The sequence below is a fragment of the Limulus polyphemus genome, unplaced genomic scaffold (genome assembly GCF_000517525.1).
Source record: "Limulus polyphemus unplaced genomic scaffold, Limulus_polyphemus-2.1.2 Scaffold1635, whole genome shotgun sequence".
Lineage (NCBI taxonomy): Eukaryota > Metazoa > Arthropoda > Merostomata > Xiphosura > Limulidae > Limulus > Limulus polyphemus.
Genome location: NW_013667245.1, coordinates 87260 through 111045, shown reverse-complemented (window position 1 = coordinate 111045; position 23786 = coordinate 87260). Strand labels below are relative to the sequence as shown.

General features: G+C 29.4%; 2 long non-coding RNA genes across 2 annotated transcripts in view; both read left to right on the top strand.

The window, feature by feature from the left end:
* Nucleotides 1–13090, top strand: part of LOC111087009 — a 17997-nt gene extending 4907 nt beyond the window's left edge. The window contains exons 2-3 of the long non-coding RNA XR_002611734.1: nucleotides 5496–5673; nucleotides 9746–13090. This is a non-coding gene — a long non-coding RNA (uncharacterized LOC111087009). The remainder of the gene's footprint in view (nucleotides 1–5495; nucleotides 5674–9745) is intronic.
* A 3812-nt stretch (nucleotides 13091–16902) lies between these two features.
* The window catches only part of LOC111087008, a 16469-nt gene continuing 9585 nt past the window's right edge, over nucleotides 16903–23786 (top strand). Inside the window, exons 1-2 of the long non-coding RNA XR_002611733.1 lie at nucleotides 16903–17816; nucleotides 22300–22484. This is a non-coding gene — a long non-coding RNA (uncharacterized LOC111087008). The remainder of the gene's footprint in view (nucleotides 17817–22299; nucleotides 22485–23786) is intronic.

The window sequence follows — 23786 nt, the reverse complement described above, 5'->3', positions numbered from 1 at the left end:
TTATATTCCAAAAAATACGGTAATAATAGTGTCAAATGACATAGTTTTTCCACCCCCTATTCATTGTAGTGGTGTTCCACTTCAATGGTAGTAGTTAATGCTGAATAACTGAGTGTTAGTCTAATTGTAAGTAAATTGTATTTATAAGTCACTATGTTTAGAAGGAATAAAAGGAAATTTCACATTTTTATTAACCATTTGACATATGTTCTATTTATTGGATATTTTTTTAATTGCATTTACACTTTTTATGAAAATAACATATAATAAAGTTTTTCTACTTTCATGGTTTTATTTCCCATCAAGGTCAATTTATTGCTTATGGCTAGATTTACTGGTTTGTATGTTCAGTTTTGTGATTATTTTCTTGCTATGCTGATTACTTTGTCTTCAATCGCTTAGTGTTAAGTAATAAAAAATTTAAAATAAAACCTTACCTTGAGAACATTCTGAGGTGAAAGGATATTTGCCAAAGTATATTTGTATAAATATGCTGCACCAGGCAGCCTTTATTTCCTACATTGTGATACTATAGTTTCTTAAGTTTTTTTAAAATTTAGAAAAAAAATTTTTGGGTTGGGATTGAAAGTTAATGGCCATAATAAGTATTACTAAATTATGTATTCAGCTACAGGGAAAAAATGATTGAGAATGTTTTATACAATTGTTTTAACCTAGTAGCAAAATCATATTTTGTCAGATATCCATGTGGAAAACAGAAGCAAAAGCACTTTAACTATTGTACTGTTCACTGTTATTTATATCTAAAAATAAGCTAGTGCTTCCAATCATTAGAAGGCATTACATTACAGAAGTTATCTGATGTATATTTATATTGAGTGTATTAAGTTGTTTGGGAAATATCAAGGGGTGGATTCCGTCATACATATGATTCTGTTCAGATATTTAGTTCTCACATTAAAAAAAGTTGTTTAATAATCAAAGAAATTTTACTAGTAACAGGTTTAAGATAAAATTATTTGATCCTAGCCACCCTGTCCCAAGAACAAAATTATGCTGTTGAATATAAAATAAATTACAGAAAACCAACATGCACTTGTTCTTCCACAAACAGTTATAATACTTCAGAGTTCAAATTTATTCAATAAAAAAAATTCTTTACTTAATTTTATGTATTCAAATTTTTAAAACCTCAAATTTAGATTTTGGGTTGATTTCTGTGTGCTCCAAATGATAACATTAATGTTTGTGAATTTCCTGAATTTTTTCTCAAAAAATACAGCATTCATAACCTTAGAAGGAAAGTTGAAATAGTTTAGAACAAAATAGAGATAAAGCTTCCAGTTCAGCAAAACCTCATGTTAAAATTGGATCAGTATGATAAAAGCTTAGATTGGTGATATGTTGCTAAAAGGAAAAGGTGTTTGTGAACAACATGTGACACAGTAACAGTCCTGAATTTATAAAGCTTGCAAAAAGTTTGTTTTAGCATTTTATACTTCATATGAATTATTATGTAGTATGATAGGAAAAATAGTTTTTGTTGAACAAGATGATGTAGGTTTGATTAATTACTTTGCACTCAATAATACCAAGTTTTTAATTTTGAGTTTACTTACTGATTATAAGTATTATTGTATTACAAGTTACAGCTTTTACAGTAAAAATATTCTTACTGTAAAAGCTGTAACATGTAATAAGATAACTTAGGTTTTGTTTTGTTGACAGGGCCACTATCTCTGAGGCCATTTTTGCTTTAGTCTTTATTGACCTAAGTACCTCTTTTAATGAGCAAAGAAAATCAATGTAAAAAAATGTATAGATGAATATAAAGTGTGTTTAAAACTTTTTGTGTATATTAAATGAAACTTTCTGATTAACATTTATATAACAGTTGGTTTGCTTATAATTTTGATATGATAAAATTTTATTCTTATTGTACACTAGGAATGGTGAGCACAGTGAAACTGCATACTGTGTTTTTCTAATAAAAAGAACAACATTTACAGTTTAATAAAGTAGAAACTGTGTTGGAAAGTTCTACAACAAAGGTAAGCATTTGTAAGAAACATACCACAATGAAAGCTTTTCAAATTTTGAAAACTGCAGAATGAATACAAGTAGCACATATAAAAAATTGGATATTTTTTGCAATGCATAAAACAAACCATACAACAGTTTTTATGAAGTTAAGTGAGATTGTGATTAATGTGGCCTATTCCTTAATGACTCTGAAGAAGCACTCAATACATATTATGACATACAAACAATTATGAATATGCAAATTAGGAATTTATGGGACAGACACTGCTCATTTAAAGTCGTAGTGGACCATCATGTATCAGAATTACTTTTTGACATTGTTTTCCATTTCATAGATAGTGTAATGTCACCAAAAACTGATTGCTTTTGGGAAGTGTAGGCAATGGCTATTTCCAAAGTTAAATTTTCATACACTAGGACCATAAAAATGTACTTGGGTTGGGGATTTAGAAATTTCAAGATGAAGATTGCACTTGTACTTAATAACATTGGAAAACAAAATATTATGGATCTATTTTAAACACCAGGACCATCCAGAAAGAGACCTACAACAAGTTGTACCTCAGCCGTGTGGTGTCTTGTAACAGGTGAAAATCCCCAAACACAAAGGATAGTTAAAAAAAAAAACACACATGTGATCCAGGCAATATAATCAAGAAGGATCCCCATCTGGAAAAATGACAAAAGTCGTGTGTGTGTGTTCGAGTTTATTTAACAAGGTATACATTCAACTATTGCACAGTTCATGCAGCTAGAAAATGAAATATGTATTCGTGTTACTCCTTATGAAATCATACTGGAAAAGTTGCCATGTGCAGAGCTTATGGATTTCTGTACAACTAGATTGTTGAAATGATCGCTTGAAAACTGCCATTTTCTATCTATCTAGATGGTACATGGAAACCTTGCAGAGGAGTAGTGGTGTCCTTGAACATGACAGCCTTATGCTGTAATCTTTTGCAATAGAAATTATGCTACAGAACTATTGTCAAGATGCCTGATTGTTAGATAGAGCAAGACTAAATGCAATGACATTGTGAGGAAGTTCTGAAGCTCCAAAATCATTTTAACATAATGCACAGAATTTTTGTAATTGATGTCATTCTGGTTTTACGAATGAGATGGTGAGGAATTAACTCAATTATCTTAGTCATATAACTCATTTGATATCTTCATAGATAAGATAATTTGTAATCAATTGCTTTTATTAAGGTTTGTCTTGTAAGGAATAGACTTAGTGCTCTATATTTCTCATCAAGTATATGGCAGCCATTATGCCAATATTACCAGATAAATCTCCCCTAAAGTCAGATTCATCATACTTGGAGAGAATTTAGGACCACAAAAGCAATCAAAAAATTAAACTCAACAACCCAAGCACTTTAGAAAGATGGACCTTCCTTAACTTGTATAAAGAATACAAGATCAAAGTTGTTACATTCATATCTACTTTAACCTACATTTACTTCTTTGGCACCATCTGGTCATAAATGTTGCTCTGAAGAAACAATGACCACCTTAGCAGAGGTCACATATATGAAGCACGATATTTCAGTGACCAAAATGTGCATCAAAACCTTTTGTAGTGCATTCTTTATATCATACACCAATCTACAATTGAAATAAATGTCACTGACTCAAATAATATAGCACAACAAATAAAATTTCAAAAGTTTGGTCAAACATGTAAAAAAAAAGGTGCCTTTCTTGCAAATTGACTATTGAGTTAAAATTACCATTATCTATATTTATATTAATGTGTGTAATTTTGTTAAGTTTGCTTTAGGAGTTGAAGTTAAATAAGCCTGTAAAGCTTTGTTTTGGTTCTATATTGGGCATTCTCATTTTAGTTTTACTGGAAAGAAATTTTTAGTTTTGTTATATTTTTGATTTGGAGATTTATCCTGGAGACTTGTCATTCCACTTCCATTTATCAACATGAAATGTCATATCCACATTTTCTCCCATGTGATCTCATTGTACAACAGATCATAGTGCTCCTATTTAGTTTTGTTATATTTTTGATTTGGAGATTTATGCTGGAGACTTGTCATTCCACTTCCATTTATGAACATGAAATGTCATATCCACATTTTCTCCCATGGGATATCATTCTACAACAGATCATAGTGCTCCTATTTAGTCTTGTTATTATGTTTTTTCTAATGTTCTTTGTTTTGCAATAAAGTAGCACCTGTTTTGTATTTTGTTATTCTTTGTGATTAATTCAGCTGTTATCTTTATAGTTATGTCACTCAATGCATGTTCATTTTCTTGTTTATCAAATTCTTCATTCATTATTACACCAGTTTTCCTTATCTAGGATGTATCTGTCCTATTAGACAGCCTTATTTTCTGGAGTTTGCGAAAGAGTGATCTCAATCACTTTTTGTGGCATTACAAGTTCATGTTATGGGTCCTTTACATCATGTAGGGGAGTTTTCTTGGGTTGTTTTTATATCCTATTTATTCTGGTAAGTCTGAATTGTAAGGTTTCCTCATACTTAGAACTTGAACCCTTTAGTCTGTTTCTTCAGTTTCTGCACCCTCAAGTGATTTGATTGCATTGCTTTAATTATCCTCAATTACAAGCTTTTTCTCTACTAACCTCCTGTACCAGATTATTTGGTTTATGTGTGGCTTTTGTGTTAGGTGGTCTCATGTATTATTTCATGCCTACCACTTCCTTATATATGTTTTTAATAGTTTTCAACAGTCTGGAAAAGGTGTTTTTTTCTGGTTGTCACTTTTTAGTTAGTTCAGTTTCAGCTTGGTATGGAGGAACCTTTTTGTTACCTTCTTGTGCAGGCTTCTTGTTGACTTAACTTGTCAATTTTTCAGTGATACTCATGTCATCTATCTTTAAGTTTTGTTGTTTTCAGTTTTATCAAATTGCAACATTGTTAGCTTATTCTTGCTGCTTATCTCCTTTATAGGCTTATGTCAGCCTTGGTGTGCAGATGTGTTTTGGTCCACTTCTCTTTCCTTAGTTTTCTCAGTTTCCTTTGTATATCTACTTTATTGATGTTTTACCACCTATACATCTTTTCTTATGAATCTTGAGGTGGGACATTTTTCTCACTAGTGTAACCTGTTTCCTATCACATTTAGAAATTTACTAAAGCAGCTTCTTTACTTGATTTAATTCATTTTTGGGGTTTGCTTTAAAGGGAGTTTTACTCCACATTTTATCAGCTTCCCTATCACTATCTCCTTGGTTGTTTATTATCTAAGTAGTATATATATATATATATATAACCTGGTCTGAGAACCTGCCATGGTTTGTTACTGTGTTGGTACAGCCTTACTTCATTCTCTGTTTACAAAGTTGCTAGAAGTTTTTGTTATGGGATAAATTATTATACACTTAAGTAAGAGGTAATACTGATTTCTGCTTGGGATGGTTGTGAGAGCCTGTAATTTAAATTTCTATCTGTTTTACACATTTTGAGCTTTTGGGAGGATTTTGATTACTTCCTTTCTCCTTCCAGGTTTGGTATATGAAGGTGGGTGTAGACCAACCTTATTCTCAGCATCTACAAGCATGTAGCAGAGAGCTATTCAATAAACTATTGAATGATTATGTGGATATGACACAACAGACTAATCGAGGAAAATTAGGCTGAAGTTACTATAAGAATTTTGGAAAAAGTTATTGCTTTGTTTAGGGTATCTATTTGTTAATAGTTTTAATTCTGAAAGTAGTAATTTCCAGAATATAAAAAAAATTACATTACAGTTAATAGTAATTATAAATAATTAGTAAAAGTGCATAAAATATTTGTGTTTATAAACCTAACATTATTAAAACATAGTTATAGGCCAAATTTATTACAGCACTGATTTGTCAGCTTAGTGAGTTCATTAAAAAGGGTTTGGATGATATTAAGTTCAATAATCTGTAAATGAAGATAATCCATTTTTATCTATTGAATTTCTTCTGAATATTTGAGCCATTTTTTTTTTATACAAAGTACAAGACATAAGTTTGAACCAGTTTTTGACTGAGAGAGGAACAAATATTTTACAGATTTATGTTACTTTTCCTTTATGATTTTAGAGTAAAAGTAGATAACATATTCCTGATTATTTAAAACTACTAAAGTTAAACATTCATTAAAACTAAATTTTAATGAAAGAAACATTGAATTTGCCTTGGCTTGTTGGTGCTAAATTTTTCCATGTATGATGTTGTATATATGTTTAAGAAATTGTGTGTATTTTCTCAAAGAAAACCACTGAAATTTAAATATCTATTTTTCAGTAAGATTGCTGAAAGTTCAAACATCAGTTATAATCATCTCTGTTGGAAATAAATTTTTATATTAGAAAAGAAGAAACTTGAAATTGATGTAATTTTTTGCATTTTAATATCACAATGTTTTTCATGTATAAAGTTCATATTATATAACAAAGCACATAGTCATAAGACTATCTATACAAGTTTTGATAGCCTACCCCATAATTAATTGAATTGTACATTCTTAGAAAAACTTCTTTTAAAGAGAAAAACTAAAGCTTTATATTTAAAAAAAAATTTATATATACTGTTCAGCCAAGTATGAATTAAAGGTTTCATGTAGTGTTTTTATTACCCACCCTGCATTTGCTTGATTAATCATTCAGAATTTTCAAAGAAGAATTCTTTTGAAGAGAAATAAAAATCATAGATTTTTTAAATAATGTCCCACCCCAACACTCATTGACTGTTTCTGAGTGCATTTACTCAAACTGTGTATTAATTTTTCAATAATCATTTAATATGTTTTTTTGTACACTTTTGGAGTTTGCCTGAATATTTTTTACAACATACAGCTGTCTTAGGCACACTCATAACCATCACAGAAATCCAGACAAAAAAATGCAATTCCTGATTCTGGATGTATGAGACAGTAATGAGATCAAGGATTTCATACACTAATAGTTGTACACATTACATGAAATTATCTACTATGAAGTAATTGATTTAATGCGTAATAAATTTTTTTGGCATTTGATGAGTAGAAGGAGACTAACAAAGGGGCAGTTGCTCCTGGGCCTCATGTGTGATAGGTCTTTCCTTTTACCATCAGAAACAGTAATTTCTCTATATATAGCCATAAAATTATAATCTCTAAATTATAGTTATTATAAGAAAATTATTTTATTTTGTGAAGTCCTTGTATAGGTTATTTGTAGCAGTGTAAAAGAAAATTTAATATGTATTTTCACTTCAGTTTGAACTGTGGTATATTTTACAATCCTCCTGTCCTAAATTGGCATATTTCCACCTGTGGCCCCTTCCTGACTTTTTGAACTAGTTCACCTCTGCTGTTGGGTAAAAAGTGTAGGTTTCACCCACTGATAAAGGAGGACTAGTTCAAAAAGAGGAGAAGGGGCAGTGATGATATATACAGTAAACATCTTATTGTCATCATGAAGATTAATAATTTTGATTTAAATTATAGCTTCATTTGAGGTTATAAAAAATCCATTTCATACATTTTTAAGGAATATCCACTAAGAAAGCATCACCATTAGTGTAGTAATTTGTGAAAAAAAGTGCTTCTGCCAATATTTGTTATTGGTAATGCATGAATTCAAGAACATGCTTACTTAGTAATACTAGATTATGAATATCTGATATACCATGCCCAAATGTAATGCATTGTTGAGCTAATGGAGAAAACTGAATATCATAAGACAAAGATGTATTATGGGGCAATAATATACACACAGACATTCTCAGGTCTTCCCTGCTTATCCAAATCATAGGATAAGAAGTATTTAGTAATTAATATCTAGTAATAAAAAATGTGTAATTGATAATTAGACATTATAATAGAGTGTACTAACTATGATAAAGATATAAATCTGATCACTTTAGTCTTATCCTAAGCACTTACATATGTACCTTGAGTGCAGAAGGCTTATATTGTGCCTTTATTAGATGCCAACAATCTAATTTTCATAATATTGTCTCTTTATGATTAGTGTATCTCCAAAAATGTAAAATTTACTCTTGAAAGGAATCAAAATGAATACCAAACCACCTTGAATTTGAGTCTTGGTATATTTTTCTGTATCTTGTAAATGAAGAACATTTCAAATACTTTGCAATGATTTGTGTAAGTCAATGTTAACTGTTTTTGTGATTAACTACTTTGCTATGATTTGTGTAAGTCAATGTTAACTGTTTTTGTGATTAACTACTTTGCTATGATTTGTGTAAGTCAATGTTAACTGTTTTTGTGATTAACTACTTTGTTATGATTTGTGCAAGTCAATGTTAACTGTTTTTGTGATTAACTACTTTGTTATGATTTGTGCAAGTCAATGTTAACTGTTTTTGTGAATAGATGTATAAAAGTTTTTTTTACTTGTTTCATTTTCGTTTTATTTGCTTTGTGTAATGAATAGCAACCAAAAAAATTAATTTACATGTTTTAAGAAGAAAAAATTTTTTTTACAAACTTCAAAAATGGGAGACAACAAGACTTGCATCACGTGCTGTTTTGCTTCAATTCCTTATTTTAAGTGTTTTGATCATGCACAGAAGCTATATCATTGATTTTTCTTATTTAAATTGTATAAAGTTGGTGTCATGTCGGGTGGTTCATGCATTATTAGCTGAGTTCTGAATGAGAAGTTCAGTTTTGTGTGTTTGTGATACAAGATCACACAGGCTAGAAACTAGTAATATTATTGAAATCTCATGTACATTTTTCCTGTTGAATGTAATAGTTAGTTACTTTTTTTGAAATGTTGTTGACATATAACTTAAAGTTTTGTGCTGAAGTTTTTAGTTAAAGAATGCAAATATGTTTTATCTGGTCTTTTAAACTTGAATGTGGTATTCAATGTACATATATTTCAAATGTGCTGTATGTCTTCAGGGCTGCATGCTTGTCTAAATGTGTATTAACCATTTTCATAATGAAAACAGAAGATTGTAATATTGAAAAACGTTTTTTGTTTCAACACTAAAAGTATAAAATGGAACAAAGTAATGCAGTCACTTTTAATATCTGTTTAAACTGGATAACATAAGTGTAAATTTTTCAGAAGTTGTTGTAAATGATTCCACATTTTATACATTGCTCAAAGTTCAAACGAAAACAGGAAGTCTGAAAAACACTTAAAACATATTATTCAAATAGTTTCCTCTTTTCAATAAATAAATAATATTTGTGTATTATGAAGCAGATAATTAATATGTGGATCAACTGTTGTTTTTAGAACATGAGTTACATAATAGAATGAGATTTGCAATAAAAGCAATTTAAACCTTTTGATACCAGTAGGTTAGTTTGATTATGGTGAATGAATAAGTGTTTAGATGTTTATATAACCTCTGTTTTTCAGTAAACATTAAACGTTTGAAGTTTTTATCAATTTAATTTTAACACAAAAGTCAGTATTGTGCATACTGCATTATATATTTGGTTATAAGATTTAAAAGTCAGTATTGTGCATACTGCATTATATATTTGGTTATATGATTTAAAATTATAATAATATAAAACTATATCAGTATCAGCTTTGTTTAATATTCACACAATTTTTTGCATGTTAAACAAGTACTTTATAAGTTTTATTGCTTCTACCTATTAATTTCTACTAAGTAGAATACTTTTTTAATGTTAATTTTTTATACTATCGTGATTTATGTGTGGCCCTATGCTAAATATGTATTCATGTATATTTATTTTTAAATACAAGTTCCAGACAGTTTTTTATATTGAAATATTTTTCATTTTAGGATTTCCAGCTTTTCCTGAGCAGCCAGAATTCAAATGTCAGTTATGTCATAAAACTTTCCGTTCCTATAAGTCTGAGATGATGCACTTTCACTATCAACACAAGAGTCACCGGAATTTTCCATGTAACGTTTGTGGGAAGACTTTCACCAGAAAGCATACAATGGTTATGCACTTTCGTGCACAGCATATTCTAAAAAACAACTTATACTGATTACATTTTTTAATTTGTTGACTTGGATGCATTTTTTACAAGTTCTGATATGTACAAGGTCATATTTATAAAATGCGTTGGTTTGGAGAGAGTGGTTTAGAAAGCCTAGTATAGTCTTGAAAATAAGCTATTTTTCTAAAGTAGTGAATCAGATTGTATTTTAGTTGAGTACATGTAGTTGCTCTGTTTCTGTATATTTATTACAGAAATATCTTTCTTGCTTATTAATTAAATTATTTTAGTAAGAACTATATGAGATTTGCATTTTTTACTAGATTTTGAAGGAGAACTGTCGATATACCTTCTGTACATCGCAGACTGATGTTATTAAATATTAATTTGAAAAATAATGTAATATGTTCTTAGATTTTAAGTCATTATGGTCTTATTTGTTTCATGTTAACTAATGTTCCAATTTATAAATGTAAGATTTGTTTATTACTAATTCTAAAGAAAATATGATGAATAGGGTGATGACATGATACTTTTGTGAGTTAATTAATTGGAAAATTAAAAAAATAAGTCATTTAGTGAATAATATGTCTTATCTAAGAAGTAAAAGATTAAGAGGTCATACACATGTATGAATTATTTTTTGTTATTTTTAGCTTATCGTAATGAATTTGAAAACACGAGTTAGTATTTGGTGAACAGCGATGTATAAATTTGACTTCAAAGGTTATAATCAGCCATCAATCAATATATGAAACTTTACAAGCAAAATCACTAATTGTTCACTTGGATGTTTGTCGAATTAATCCTTAGTTTTAAAACATATTTAGTTTTAAGTAGGACTGGACTATGTAAGTTCAATAAATGAACTAGCTACTGTGTACAGGTTTCTGTGTTTTTTCAGTGACAGGTGTAATGATAATTGTTCAGTACAGTTGATGAACACAATAGAGTTTAATTCAATAGCTGAAGGGAAGGAATTTCCTTCACATATAATAAGAACTACACACATTAAGTAAAACAAGTTTTTCAATAGATTGCTGGATGTTTTATCACAGTCATTTTTAGCCCACTCTATATAAAATTGAGTTTAGATTGTCAATAAACAGTGAATTATTTTAACAGTACTCGTATATATTTTTATTTTTCAAAAAAAAGTTTTTATTTTAGGGTAGTGGAACTTTGGTTTAGTAGCTTTTGTTGTTTCATAACTGCTCATTTACAACTATTTTGTTATTCCAAAAACTGATGCTACACACAATAGAAAGGCAGTATTATTCCTGAATATACCCAACTGTCTAATTACCTTAAATATCTTTTGTAACCATTATACTGTTTTAAATCCTTTTTTTTTTTCACATTGTTACCACAAACTTGCAAATTTTACTGAGCTTACATTAAAGTAAAGTTAAATGCCACATTCATGCAATTACTGTCAGCATCTGATTAGGGCACTGTAACAGAATGCACATGATAAAAGTCTTAAAGATTCATCACTATCAAAATAGTATTATGGTATTTCAATTTGTCTAAATAGTTCTGTAGAAATTCATGTTGCAAATATGGGGATGCTGTTGATTTAAATTATCTGTAAAGAAGAAAAATAAGGTATCTCAATGTCAGGTGGACTGTCATCTCTGATTTCAGTAAGAAGAAAAATCATTACCTTTCCTTTCTAATCTATATTGCTAATTTTACTCCAACTGCATTCAAGATTGGAAGATGTATTGTGTAGGTTTGTTTGAAAATTGTTTTTGACATGTGATCTATCTCTTGAAAAATGATGTTAAATTAATAATTTACTTTTAAATACTGTGATAATAGAATGAGTGGACAATGTTTTTTAAAAAAATAATACAATATTGGGTTAGATTTGGAAGCACATCTGGTGCCGGAAGTTTAACCAAACAATAATATTGCTCACAAAAACCTTCTTTGTTACTGTGAAACTTTAATAACTGCTTTAAATGCTTTTAAGTAATTACAGCAAGTAATTTGTAAATATTTAAAAAATATTATTCAGTTTTTATGTGTTTACAGTTGTTTAAGGGTTAAATCAGTTTGAAAATGATTTAGGAAAATAAAGAAAATATATTGGCTTTTAAGTGGTGTACAATTGCTTTTATAAAATACTACAGAAAAGCTTCTTTTTTTATCAGGGTGCATTTAGATGTATTATTGAGAGAAATTATTTCATTAAAGGTTTTTTCGAATTTGAAATGAGAGAAATAAATTCAAATTCACCAGTTTGATGTTACGGCTTAAAAGTGTTTGAAGTAGTACCTGTTTTCTTGGTTGGCTTATACATGAAACTACACTTTGAAAAGAAAGAAAATCTTTGTTTTCATGATATTTCATTATCCTGTGTTTTATATTTACTTTCTTGCTACTAAGTATTTTATGAAAAAAACAGAATATTATCTTTACAGGTCACTATCCCTTTGGGCCACAGTATGTGTGTGAAGTTTGTCATAAAACTTTTAAAACCTATTGCACTATGAAATCCCACCATCATCATCAACACAAAAGTCATCGAAATTTTCCGTGCTTTGTCTGTGGAAAAATCTTCACTAGAAAACATGCCATGGAAGTTCATTGTCGTGTAAAGCATCAGTAGTTGAAACTTCTGCTTTGTAAAAAAGGGGCTTAGTTCATTATCTTTTAGCAGTTTTTTATGGTATATTTTTATAAACGAGCAGCACAAGTTCTTGGGAAAATGTTTGAATATTTTTTCTTTCCTGCCTTGTGTGTCATTAAAATGTACTGTAATATTTTTGTTTTGAAACAACTATCATATGTATGTGTGTGTGTGTGTAATTTTTTCTTGAATAGATACTATGTTTGAAACGTTGTTTACATCCATTTATAAAAATTGTACCTGTCACCATAAAACAGCCAATTTTTCATGATTACTCTTAAACTAATAGGTTAAAGTTCTACTAATATAACATTTTATATACACTTCTTTAAATACCCTTCCTAAATGTAAAACCAATGATTTAAATTATCTGATACACTAAATACAATGGTACCTATAACATACTAAAATATGTTTGATTTTGTTTGTCAGTAAATCTGCAAATTTTCTTTAACCCAAAACAATCTGTTCGTAATAATAATTATACTTCAAGGTTTTTCATTATAATATTATTGTAGACTAAGTAAGTGATTCTAAGGTACATTTTGTTAAAAAAGTTTACTTCTATAGTTTATATAATATAAATTGGATTGTTCTTTATTTAATCACTAGCTGGAGTATCCGTCCACTGGATGGAAGTTATGTAAATTCATGATTAATGAAAGGTTATCTTAGGACATGAAAACTTGCTTCCATCATATGTAATTGTAAAAAATGCCCATAAGAATTGCAAAGCACAAGATGTGAAACTGCAAATTTGCATGTTTCTGCACATGGACCCAACAAACCTTCATGCCAAATTTGGTGAATATCCATCAACAGAGTGCAAAGTACTGGTAAAAACTGCAAAATACAAAACTGAAAATTTGTATGTATCTCCCAATGAACCTCCATACCAATTTGGTGAAGATCCATCCACAGGAGGTGAGGTAGTGGTAAAAAATGCAAAATGCTAAACTGAAAATTTGTATGTACCCCCGCATGAACCTCCATACCAATTTTGATGAAGGTCCATCCACACACTGCAAAGTAATTACATTGACATGCAACAGACAATGCTTTTATATTTATATAAATGCATTTCCACAGCTTAGTTGTTTAATGTAGAGTATGCCGTCTTTATAAAGAATATTAAAAAGGCATAATTTATAAGAAATATTATTTATTATGTAATTTTAAGAATTCATAACATTTTTTTCAAAAGCTATAAAAAGTACTGAAAATGTTACCATTACTTGTAATTGTGTATCTGTTATAAGTACTAATATTTTTCATTATGAACACATAATACTGATCCTCATGTTATAAAAAATGATGAATTATATGCACAAAATTACTGTCAATATCTGTAGCTTGTTTTTAACCATCAACGTTAAAAAGCTTATCATGGCCAGGTGGTTAGGGCGCGCGACTCACAATCTGCGGGTCGCAGATTCAAATCCCCATCACACCAAACATGCCCGCCCTTTCAGCCGTGGGGCATTATAATGTGATGGTCAATCCCACTAATCGTTGGTAAAAGAGTAACCCAAGAGTTGGCGGTGGTTAGTGATGATTAGCTGCCTTCCCTCTAGTCTTACACTACTAAATTAGGGACGGCTAGTGCAGATAGCCCTCGTGTAGATTTGCACGAAATTAAAAAAAAATGAACAACATTAAAAAAATCTGTAATCTATTCTTGTAGCTATCACAAGTAAAAGTGAATGGTATGAACAGTGGTTTTAAAACAAGCATACTCATATTTTCAGGACTGGGTGTCTTACAGCACATATACCAGGAATTCTACCAAAAGTAAACATTTTTAATGTGAGAACATGGCTTTTGAAGCTTGAGGGAAACATCATTGATCATCTACTGATGAAAAACAAATAATTGAATTCAGTTTCTATAAAGGTCTTTTTTATTTTTTGTTAAATAAAGAAGATAGGTAATATTTTTGTTTATTGGTTACAAGAAAAATATTAGCTGTTTATTAGATTAACTAGCATTTCCAACTCTTTCGTACCATATTTAGTGGACCTGGATCTCTCTCAGCACAGCATATTTGGTATAAATACTTTAAGCTTAACCACAGCATATCTGGTATAAATACTGTGAGCTTAATTACAGCATATTGAGTGTAAATACTGTGAATGTAACCACAGTATATCAGGTATTAATGCTGTAAGCATGTTTTGTATTAATATTGTAAACCTGACCACAGCATGTTTTGTATGAATACTGTAAATTTGACAACAATATGTCTGGTATTAATACTGTAAGCTTAACTACAATATATCAGATATAAATACTGTAAGCTTAATCACAGCATATCTGGCTAATACTATAATTATAGATTTAAGGAAAATTGTGTGTTTCATAAGTATTTCATTTTACCATCATGGTTTTGCCCATAAACACATCACCAGATAAATACAGCATGTCAGTTGTTGTTGTCAACTTAATCACAAAATTCTTAAGCATATCAAATAGTTAAGTCATGTTGTAGATTAACCAGTCATAGTCTTATTAACAAATGTTCAGCAATCCAGTTTCTACTAAAATGATGTCCCCAGTGGTTTAGTGGTAAGTCTGCAGACGTATAATAATAAAAATTGGGTTTTGCTACCCATGGTGGACACAACACAGATAGCCCATTGTGTAGCTTTGTGTGTGTTACTACAAACAAACAAATAAATCTACTACAATTACTAATGCACAACATTTTTTTTCACCATCATAAACCCAAATAAAGTGGTATTTCAGTGGCTAGCATAATCAGAATTACGTAATTCTTGTGAAAAATTGTTGTTTAAACATTGTTTTTTTATGTCAGGATATGACTGTGGTAAGGATCATTTGGACTATGAATTTATTAGTGGGACTACAGTCTTTATGACGTTGCCTGTATGTGTAATATTTGGAGAACATTAGTTGTAATAAATCCAACTATTAATCAGTTGTTCAAAGTTTTTGTCATTTTTTTTCACAGCAGCATTTTCTCTCATTAATGTTTCTTCCATTTGTTTTGGTAACTTTTTCTTTATTAATAGTTTCTCATTCTTTGAACCCTGCGCTATTTTGATGGGACTTGATCATTGATATCTTACTGCAAAAAAATCTGTATATAATGGTTACTCTCCAATATTTATCCACTTTTGACAATATTTTATTGTCCTAGTATGCTGTTACCTCTATTTCTGTTTGCAGGACTTGCATCTGATTTTTTATATGTATTTATATATATATATACACACACAATCTTGGGTAAACCTAGAATGATGTGTACTCTTACTTCATCCCTTGGAGTACACCAATCAGAACAGTTTTTTTTTTTGCTGGGTATGGTTCTATAAAATTATTTTTTGTTAACTATAATCATATTAGATGTTCAAGATATTGCTATTAAACAGCGTAAAATTTGGGCTTTATTGTAATTATGAAAAAGTGATTAGTTTTTGAAAATATTATCTCGGCATATTATTATTTAATTATGTATGAAATTTTCATGTTTATGAAATATTTTACTACAAATGTTTTATGATGCATAAGTGTATATGTAAATGTTTTGATGTTGTTGTTAAAGTCAGGATCTTACATTTTTCAATTCCAACATTTTAATTTTTCAGGGAATCTTTCGGCACAATACAGGTGTGAAGTGTGCCACAAAAGTTTCAGAACTTACTCTACATTAAAGTCACATTTTCATCAGCAACATAAAAATCATCGTCACTTTCCATGTCAAGTTTGTGGCAGTGTTTTCACAAGAAAGTTTTCACTTGAGCGTCACTTTGGACTAAAACATCTATAAAAGTGCCCTTATGGAATACAGTAGGTCTGCCACTGCTATTGCTACTTAAATTGTCTGTATAAAGTAAATTTTAAACTTAGAATTTTTTGTTGTGTTTTAATTTGTTTTATACAAATCATTTGTAGAAAATTTAAATACTAAGAAATTGTCTGCTTGTTTTTGTAAATGCTTTATTTTATGTCAGTCATGAGTTATGTGCAATGGCTTTGTGCTATTTTTAAAATGATTTCTTATATACTTTTACAAGAACTGAAAAATATTGTTTCTGTAAAGAAAACGGTGTATTTTTGAAATCATAGCTGAAAAACTACTTGATCTCTTTTCATCTTTATTTATACCAATTTGTCCAGAGTTCTTGAAGTTTTCACATTTTGTAAAAAAAAAAGTGTATCTTTTTTGTATTCAATAGAGACTATTTGGTATTTCTTTATATTGTTGTCTTATTATCTAACTTGATATATTGTTGACATGATTGGAATTGGTGTACTTGAAATGTTTTTATGATAAGAAATGTGTTTGTTGATGTACTTTTAGGACTTTATTTTGATTCTTTTTTTTTGTAGAATTTCCCATTTTTTGAAGGGCATTTTGACAACCAGCAGCAGAATCCAGTTTATAGATGTCATTTGTGCTATAAGACGTTTCGTTCCTACATGTCAGAAAGGATGCATTTCCACTATCAGCACAAAAGTCATCGACATTTTCCTTGTAGTGTTTGTGGCAAAACCTTCACTAGGAAACACACTATGGTTATGCACATTCGTGCACAACATCCTCAAAAAAAATAATTAAAAATCTTTATTTCTTGAATAATGAAGTAATATGTAAGGTCTGTTGAAATCTGCAGCATTATCTTAAATAAAATCATTTGATTTATTGTAAGTCATAGAAAAAGCTCTTAAAAACAGGGCTGGCACAAGATAATTTTGTTTATAAATATGTATTTGGTTGGTACAAGTATGGTAAAACATATGAAACACATTTATGATGACATTATTAACTGCAGATAAAAAGTAGGAGTTTAATGACAGAGCTTACCAATTTATTTATCAATTAGTAGGATTATTGCAGCTACCTAATGTTTACACTTGAGCAAAAAAATTCTTATTCAACATTACTGAAGATATGGTTCATGCTGCAGTCTGTTGTGTGGTACTTTATCTGGAGTCTGTTGTTAAATCAGATAAATTGTAGTTTTGATGTAACTTACATTGATACTACTGTGTTCATATAATTTCTGTGTTTTAAGGTGCCAGCTGCAGTCATTTTTATTACTTTTTAAAATACTTTGTTTATGTTGTTATACAATTGAGGCTGTATAGTTCTCCCATGATCTATGCACTTGTATCTAGTTTTGTACCAACATTGTATGTTTCAGTTGAAAGAAGTATCTTCATTAAAGAACCTCTTATTTTCATTGTCTCATCAGAACGTTTATTAACAAGGATAGCAACAGTACTTGATTTGTAATAGTTTCAGGTAAGCATAAATGTTATTTCAAATAAAAAGGTGTGTAAACACATTTATAAACATAAATAAACACAAAACTAATGCATTGCTTTATAAAACCCATCAAGGTATATAAAATTCAAATTGTTTTTCTATAAATTACATAACGTAATGTTTTCAATGGAAAAGGAAATTTGAATATTATTATAATGATATCATAAATTAGGTAGCAAAACTTATATTTTATCTCCTAAACCTATGACCTACTTGAGTATCTAGATATGTTTCTAGGACCCATTCTCAGGTGTGCGTTAATGTTCTAATATATTCAGTACAGTCTAGTGGTTCTTTTGAATTTTTTTGTTTGTTCACAAAGATTTTTACGATTATTATTATTTTATGAATATTAAAATAAAAATATGCCATTTTTACTGTGCCTTGTTCTGCAACCCACCTCCAAACCTATTGTGACCCACCAGTGGGAAATGCTTTTCTAAACTATGACAACATTCAAGGTTTTTAAAAAGCGTATGTAGTGGCACGGTTGGTAGAAAACTCAAAGTCAGATTTAATAATGTTGTTGCTTGTGTTTTTATTAGTAAGCGCCTTTCTGATATTCATAAAAGAAATCAAAGTATTGTATTTATATTTTAAATGTTTAACAAAACTTGCATGTATAATTAATCATTTTCGTATAAAAGCTTTTCTTTGTAAAATGGTAACTATGTAGTTAAGAAAGTATAAAAAGAAGCCATCCAATTGATGTAAGATTTAATTTAATAATTTTCTACTTTAAGGCTTTCTCAGCTTGGGAGATTATATTATAACATTGTCTATCAAGTAAAATCAACTAATGAAAAAGCTGGTTTTGAAAGACTTAGTTATTAAAAACTATATTGCAAGGATTCTGCCTATAAAGTTTTCTCTTGAGCCTGTCATACTCAAAAAGTGTGTATTAAGCAGTAAGTGGAAGTTTTCATACTTTTGAAAATACTGAATTTTTATATGAGATGTAGATGTTTTGATATCATCTCTTGTACTGACACCTTCACTGGAAGTTTTATAAGGTCAAACTTTGATAGTGAAATGGATTTCAGTTACTGTTGAACTGCACTTTATATGGTATTTATCCTGCTCAGTTAATATATTTAACTTGTTTTCTGTAAAAAAACAACATTTTAAAGCATTTCTGGTTAAACATAACTTTTCATGTGGAGCACAGTCTTCTAAAATCATTATTATCACAATGAACAATCAGCAGTACTCTGTGTGAATATGATTACAATGTGGTATTTATTACATGTAATAGTCAAATACCTTTTAAGCAAAAAACATGCAAAAATTCCGAATAAGCTACAAAATGAAGTAAGAAAGTAAATATGATTTGTGTTCAGTATCTATATTAATTGTATTCATGACCCAATAATGCCAAAATGTTTTAAGAGTATACTGTAAAGTATTTTGTGCAATATACATACACGCACTCACATATATACACACACACACACATATAATTTTTTACATTTTGTTTTTTTTTTTTGGCTTCTAGACATGTCAGAGCTATTGTATGCTTTTATACCATAGTTACACAATCTGATAATCTATATCATATCACAAAAAATTATGCTCTGAATTCAAAAAACAAATTAACACAGTTTTAAAATTTTGTTTGTTGTAAGATTGTTATTCATTAAAATACAACCACATTATTTTTAAGCTGTTTTGTATATTTTACCTCTAATTTGTATTATATAACATAAGGTGGAAAAGGAAATAAGTTTCTCAAGTGTTAAACCCTTGAAAGGTATAAAACCAAGTGGGATTCAAAGCATGCCCCAGCTAACCACAGGCAGGTATTCTAGACTACTTATCTGCTAGGTACCTTTTGGTCATAATGAATGATTTGTTTACTGAATCTCATGGCATTGGAAATAAAAAGCACAGATGGTTAAAACACTTTTTCAATTACCAAGGATGTGGGTTAGTATTTTGCTTGATCTCAACTTACACTTTTTCAATAAAATTAAAAAATCTTTATGATGTTTTATGCCTTTTAAATGAACTCTCTTAATACCAGTGTATTGAATTTACTGGTTGTTCACTTTACTCTTAGGTGTCCTCAGAACAAAGTAACTCACATTTAATTACATTAATCAACTTTGTAGAATGTGATTATATATGTGATGCAGTTATTATTCAGACAGAAAATAAATTAGCATTTAAGTAATGCTTGGCTGAAACCTATACTTAGACCATTTAGCAAAGAGCAATTGATAATCATACCTGGGAAGTCAGAATATGACTCCTTTACTGTGCCAGATCTTTAATGTCTTGTATGTAATCTCTACTTCTGTTCCTGCAAGGAGTGTAGTGCCCATGAACTGTGCCAGATCTTTAATGTCTTGTATGTAATCTCTACTGCTGTTCCTGCAAGGAGTGTAGTGCCCATGAACATACATTTTCTTGCATCTGATATATTTTTTTGAATATTTCTTTGCTAGCATTCTTATTCTCTAGCCATATAAAAACTTAGTATCGACACACTATCCAGTGAAACTTAAGTAAAATATATAATTACAAACTTTCTTATTATGCACAATAAATAAAAGATTTCTTCACTTAATCGTTCTTGCTTTATTCAGATAGTTTACCCACAAAAGTGCCTTTTTTTAATATTTCAGTAGTGCTAAAGAAAGTAAGTTACATTTCTGTAGTGTTACTGAGAATTTTATAATTGAGTGGTTGAAGTTATGGATCAGCATTGTATTGTATATTTTTTTAAAAATTTAGTATAAGCTAAATCCAAAAGTTCTCAGGTATGTGTTGATCTGTTCATAAACCCATTGTGCTGTTCTCAGGTGTTTGTGACAAACCCAGATACTTCTTATCGTAGGCCTGGATTGTGAGTTATGTGCTTTACTATTGCTCACTTTTTATGAGTTGCTGTCAGAATGACTAATTTTTTCAGATACTGTAATCATTGCTTTGTAGGTGTTATTTCATTGATATGACATATTATTAGTGTTCATATAGTCTTATGTATTACAGATTTCACAATTTAAGATTTCTAAGAGCCAAAACTAAATTTGTTAGAGATAATCAGTTTGAAGCATCAAATCCTTTGATTGAGGACACACAGTTTTAATAAATTTATAGTTTGTAATTAAGCCTAACAAATAAGTTTAATCCTATCGTAATATTTTAGGGATTATATCTGAAAAGGCTTATCTCAACGAAAGAAAAAAGTTATTATTTTGATTAACCTTAAACATGTAGTATTTCTCGGTGAATTTTTTTATGTTGTTTGACTTAGAGACCTGTTCTAGGAATTATATAATTAAGACAATGTCTAAGCAGACACTTTGTTTAATGCTGTTGTAGTTTATCAAAAGCTTTAATTTGGGTTAGATAGTCTGTTTGACCTCAGTTTATTTTAGAAGGTGAGAATGTTACATAGTATCTGCTAGCTAGCCTTTTATTGTTCTTAAAAAAGTTTTGTTTTTAGTATTCCTCTTTATTTATTTTTACATTTTTCTTCATACATTTAAAATAGGACTAAAAACAAAGGTAACCAACTGTGTTTTTAAAGTCACTTGCTATATATCTTGTACAACAATGTGTAAAGTCAATAACTAGTAGTTTAATATTTATCAGTGGGGTTATTGGTTTAGACTTATTACCTGATATCACAACATGAGGACTATAATTTTTTCTATTTTACATTCAGTTTTTGTATGAAAATTTAAATGTTTTGTTTTTCTGGAGGCCCAACCTTAATCCCATGCATGTTAAAACACATGCAGTACGTGAAAAGTATGTGCTAATTTTCTAAGCAATACAAAGGCCATTTCAAGGATGGACTCCTTTTTTTTTAAAGTAACAAAATTTAATTACAATATTTAGTATTACTGTTTTTAATTGCTCTAAATTTATCTGGCAGATAAATAAACAGATTATGCTCTGAATTTATCTTGTAGATAAATAGACAGATTAGCATTACTGAATGCTGTATTAATTATGCCAGTAAACTAAATTCTGTAAATATTTTTAATCTTGTATATTCCTCCCATAAAATAAATATTTTCACATCAAGTATATAATAGCAGTATTATTTTATCATGAATATTTATGCATTATACACGCACACATTAATACAATATATGTCTACTATTTGAACATTGAAGATTTTAATACAGCATTAACTTATGATAGCTGTACTTTTGCATTTTTCCAGATCTCATATTTGGGGTTTTCCTGTAAATTGTATGTTTGAATGCATGTTTGCATTATACAAAGTAATAAAGAAATAAAAAATCTAGAATTCTTATTTATTGCTGTTTATTAGGAATTTAAAAGTTTCAAGTAACACATTGTATGTCACTGTCATTAATTATTTCTGTTATTGTTATAAGATTGTAATACAACTAATTTCATTTTATTTTGGAGTCAAGTTTTATTTACTCAATTATGCATAAGTTATATATTTTACATAATATTTTGGTGAATTTTATAGGAACGTGGGCATCATTGAATAATGAATATCGGTCATGGGGATATAATTGTTCATTATGTCACAAAAGTTTCCGGTCCTATATGTCAGAAAGGATGCATTTTTACCATCAACACAAAAGCCATCGACACTTTCCCTGCAGTTCTTGTGGTAAAGTCTTCACACGAAAACAGAACCTTATGAAACATGTACGAAACAAGCACCAACTTATTTAGGTTGTTTTATATGTGTATATATGACTGACACTTAATATTTAATACCATGTTAGTGTATACTATTATGCTTTTAAGTAATCAGTTGTTGGTGGTTAATTCTTTGTGTTTGTTAAAACTTATGAAACAAACTTTCATGTAAGGTAAGAGTCAGTATTGTTTTATGGATCTTATTACTGTTTTTATAGGTTTGTTTAAATAATTTGTTTATGATATGTAGTAATGAATCAGTTCCAAGCTAAAATCTCATGTCTTCATACAGGTATTTAGTTTGAATATGGAAACATACGTGACTAATAAAGTTATTTTACAGTTCTAAGATGTACATGCGTTATAAACTCTGTTCATTTTGTTTGTGGATATCTTTAATTTTAACCGAGTTATTAAACAGAATTGACATTTTTGTCAGTTTGACTAGTTTATGGTATAAACGTATTATTGTACAAACCAAGTTTATAATGTTATAAGAACATGAACTGTTACTGTCCACTGATATAATATACACACAATATTTTGCTGAGGTTCATTAGATAATTATTACTGATGGTGATAGTTTGGACTTTAGCCTACTTTTCCTGCCAAAAGGGTTTGTATTTAATGTTATTCTCATCTCTTATATAGGTTTTTTTTTTGCACAAATAAAATCCACTATTATCTGAGTCAGGTGAAAAAATTTAAATATTGGGTCAATTCATTTTCCAGACTGCAACAAGCCAAAGGTAAACACAAACCTGTTTTGCACCATAACTTGTGCTATTACTGGTAATACCATATCCTAGCTTATCTTTCACATGACAGTGTAACATCGCAGTTTGACTAAAATTATTTCATTTAACTGTAAACAGTAGTCTGAGCTACTGAAAGTCACGAAAAAGAATCCTGTAAATTAATATCGATAAAAGTTGGATGTTTATTGATAAATGACTTAGCAGTGGTTCTTTTTTTTTTATGAAAGAACCTTTTTTACATATTCACTTAGATATTTTATATTAGATCAAAATTGAACATGTAGAACTGATATCCTGCAATCACTTTATTGAAGTTTATGTACATGTGAAATAAATACATATGGAAACAGCCATTTTTATCGAGGTACCACTTGAATAGAAAAATCTATGGTTTCATGCATGCCTAGTGTTATGATTAAGGCTGTATTCTGATTGATTCCTCAGTATATATATACATGACATGCCCAGGGTTATGATTAAGGCTGTATTCTGATTGATTCCTCAGTATATATATACATGACATGCCCAGGGTTATGATTAAGGCTGTATT